The sequence below is a fragment of the Lactuca saligna genome, chromosome 7, assembly GCF_052625555.1.
Source record: "Lactuca saligna cultivar CGN05327 chromosome 7, ASM5262555v1, whole genome shotgun sequence".
Classification (NCBI taxonomy): domain Eukaryota; kingdom Viridiplantae; phylum Streptophyta; class Magnoliopsida; order Asterales; family Asteraceae; genus Lactuca; species Lactuca saligna.
The window spans coordinates 125,763,591-125,767,926 of record NC_136423.1 but is presented as its reverse complement, the minus strand read 5'-3'; positions in this window follow the sequence as shown (position 1 = coordinate 125,767,926).

Sequence of the window (4,336 nt, the reverse complement as noted above, 5' to 3'; positions counted from 1 at the left end):
GAATTATATCACTAGCCCTAATTTCATACCCATCAGCAAGTTCAATAGCATAAGCATTCCTCATCTTTACCGATTTCAAGCCAATTAACGGTCTAAATGCTAAAGAAACAAAACTCCTATCTGCTCCCGCATCGAATATTACTGATGCAAAATGGTTGTTCAGGAGGAACGTACCTGTTATCACTTCAGGGTCCTGACAAGCTTCTTCTGCACCAATCACAAAGGCTACACCTCTTGGCTGTCCAACTTGATTTCCTTGAAAGTTTTGCCTGGCTTGGCCTTGTCCATTGTTACCAGGTCCATTGTTCAGTTTAGGACATGCTCTACGGAGATGATCATTACTCCCGCACTCGTAACATGTCCTTTTTCCCTCCTTATTCACCTTACAATACTTCGAGTAATGGCCTGTTTGCTTACAGTTTTGGCACACCGGGCAAGCTCCCTTGTGATGGAAGTTACACTTATTGCACTTCGGAAGCGGCCCTGAGTACTGCTTTTGCTCCTGCACTTCTTGTCCTTGAGTTTTCACTGGTTCTTGCTCCTGGGCTCTTAACATAAATTTTCTTGAGACTTTCTACTTCCTCCCTGACTTGCCTCCATACTTCTTCTCTCCCTGATCTGCTGGCTTCCTCTTGCTACTAGAGCTTTCCTTTGTCAATGCTCCCATCCTTATCACATCACAATCAGGAACAGCCCACCAAACACATAATATGCTGTCATCGCATGACCTGCCTCTCGTCTAGCAGCACTAGCAGTGTCAGCAGTCTCCATCGAATGCTGATACAGGATTTCCATTCCTGCCAAGACTTCATCCAAAACTTCTCGATGCCCAGCTGTCACAGCGAGACTGTGACGTTGGCCCGCTGCTATCGACTGCAATCTCCAGGACTCCTCCGGGGTCATACCTGGCTGTCTGACAGGTATCCCTATAACTTGCTGAGGTGAGGGTGCTCTCGGTCCTGCATCGCTGGGTTCTGCTCCGCTAGGTCCTGCCGTGCCATGTCCTGCTGTGCTGGCGGGTATCCTTCCTGGAATGGGGACACTCTTCCTCGCTGTCCTCCGAATGCGAAGTCCATAGAGCGGTGGCTGTGGCAACACCGATGTCGGTGATGCCTCGCGTCGTTGACTCGGGGCGTTGTCATTGCTGATCTCCACCGAGTTCCCAGTATCTTCCGTATCCTCTGATGGGTCTTCTTCTATCGAGGCGGGGGGATTACGTCGAGGGATAACAGTGACGTAGCCGGATTCATCGGCTGAGGCGGTAGCGCGGGAAGATGACGATCTTGACATAGTGGACTGTGACATAGTTTCAATGAGATATGAAATAAATGACAATGCATGCCTATAATATGCAATGCTTACACACACCAAAATTAACCTTTTGAAATTTTTAAATAAGGTTTTCTCAAATATTTTTGTTGAACATATTCCCATTATAATTAGCTCAAGCTTTGTATAAATCTTTTCTTAATTAAACATAGGTGATCAGGCTATGTTTAATCAAGGTCCAATAATACAACTCCCAACCTAATTATACTTGTAATATGTTTGATGTAAAAGGAATTTCTTTGTAAGTTTTAGTTATAGGTTGTGTTTTCTTAAAGAAAAACCGATGTTCTCTATAACTTTAGCTCTGATACCACTTCTGTCACACCCCGCTAAAGCGGAAACGCAAGGTATGACAGCGATAACGGTTTCATTGCAAAAGATAAAGATACATCACCATAGCAGTATTTAAAAGTTTACAACCCATAGCTTCAAAAGAACAAAATACAAGTTTTTCAAAATAACATTGTTCAAAATATAGCTTCATAATAGCTTCAACACGATGCAGCATGCTCTATGATGATGAATCTTTACATCCACTTACTAATTATTTCCTGAAAAAGCATGTAAAACGAGCGTCAACTATGAAAATAGTTGGTGAGTATCACAAGTTTATAAAATCGAGCGTACAATAAGGCTTTTCGTAAATACAAGTACATTGCTTCAATGATAAACAAGTTGATTGCTATTAATGAATACAAGTTTATTGCTATAACGAGAAACGAGTTTGTATGTGTATGAGCAAACAATGAGTCTCAACCAAACCTATGACTGAAGCCCTATCGAGATCTATGCTTATCGTTCCATAGATGAATATGGTATCATGCACTCCAGCGATTCGGGCGAGTGAGGAGTTGTCAATTCCTAATAGCGCTATCCATAACGACCATTGGCTCAAAGAGTTAATGGTTAGAGATAAGGGAAGGGCCTTTGTACGATAAGTTCTCATGTTCCGTGTTGCATAGACATACATAAAGAAACATAGCAATACAATAGCAATCATGTTTGATACAATTCAATTTAAGTACAACATGCAAACAATAGTTTTTCTGGACATGCTTTTCCACCCCAAAACATAAAAAACGAAAATAGGGGAGTGCGTGAATACTCACGATGTTTTGTGTAGACACAAGCGGTACTTCGGGATGCACCAACGTCTTACTACCGGGATCCTACGACACCAAACACACGCACTAGTGAGTTTCCATGTCGATATCTAATGCTAATATACTAAACTCTACATATAGGGAAATGCCAATTTATGTTTTAGTATTGGATTTATATCATTTTGTTACACTTTTTCTGATGTATTGAAATTTTACAAGTCGTGCGATTAATTACAACCTTGGAAGGTTAATTTTCCAAATTTTAAGTCTCAATAACAACATAAATTCACGAAAAATAGTATTCGAGGGATAAAAATTCTCAAACTTTTTATTTAACTGTTAATACACAACACTAAGCTGGGAAAATTATAAAAATGGATTTCCAAGCTGTTTAATTATATTTTATAATTTTTGAGCATTTATTTCAATAAAAATTGAAATAAATAGTAAACAGTTTCCAAAATTACCCAAACTTTTTATTTAATTGTTATTATACATAAATAGGCTGGGAAAAATATAAAATATATTTTTCAGTGGTTATTTGTATTTTTCCTTGTTTTATTTCTTTAAATAGTCATTAATTAAAGAAATATTATTAAACAGTTAAAATAAATTACCATAAATTTTTGTAACATCATTTACAGTATAAATATCTTGGGAAAAATATCAAAAGTGGTTTTCATAATGTATAAACTGGTTTTGGGTATTTATGTATATTTAAGTGAATTTTAGTGCAATTAACTTTAGAAAATAAGGGAAAAATAGTTTACAGTGGAGAAAAATATTCAAAATTTTTATGTAACCTCCTACTATATAATATGATATCCTGGCAAATTTTCATGAATTTTGGATAATCAGAACTATTTTTCCCATTTTTAAGCCATTATAATTACCAAAAATTGGGAAAAATAGCTAGACATGATGAAAAATCTTGAAATTATTTTCTTGAGTCACCCATCACAAGTAAGGTATGCGAAAATTGTTAGATAAAATTTTCACATCCTAAAAAGTGGTTTTGTAATTTATCATGTCCTAAATAAAAGAAAATTAGAAATCATATGAAACAGTAACAAAAATTGCTGAAATTTGGTGAGGGGTCATTATTCCCCATAAGTATCATCCATGAATTTATTTAGGATTTATTGACCTCTGGAAGTATTTTATATGATTTATGCCCTTGGTTTTAGCAATAATTCTAATAAATCAAATAAATAACAAAAGCTCTTGAAATTTTCCAGATTATCTCATGCATGCAAGGGCTTTCAAAAGTAAAAATGTTAAGAATGTATTCAGAAGAGAAATGAGGGTAATGATTCCAAACAATTTAAGAAAAGTTGCATGCAATAATGCATGAAGTGTAGATGTGGCTGAGGTTCATGAATTTTTGTAGCCCATTCAGTGAGGTTTTAAGCCACGAAATTTCAACCATAACTCACTAGATATGTTAAGTTTCTAAGGTATTTTTCCTAAGATTTATGGTTGGGTTTAAGACCATTGTTTAAGCAAGATAAAAATAGTGATCACAGAAAAAGAGCTGTATGCGCAACCTTTTTGTAAAATCTGCCAAAAATCGGATATTTAATATTTTACAGTAAGACCAGTTGGGTTTGAAAGTTAACTCGTGGAACTAACCAATACAAAAAGAATATCATGATTTGGTTAAAAAATGACTGAGTTATGACTGTTCAAAGTCGAACAAAATAATCTGGCAGATTGCATGTTTGCTTGTGTGCATTTTTAGGGTATTTCAATAAGAACATCATGCATGTCCTTGGTAAGGCCCGATTTCTAACACATGCATGGAATGAATGAGCATCCAAGATGTACTAGAAATGGTTTAATGCTTTCGTTCATGCATGAACACACAAGAAATGGAGAAGAACATGAAATATTATGTTTTGATG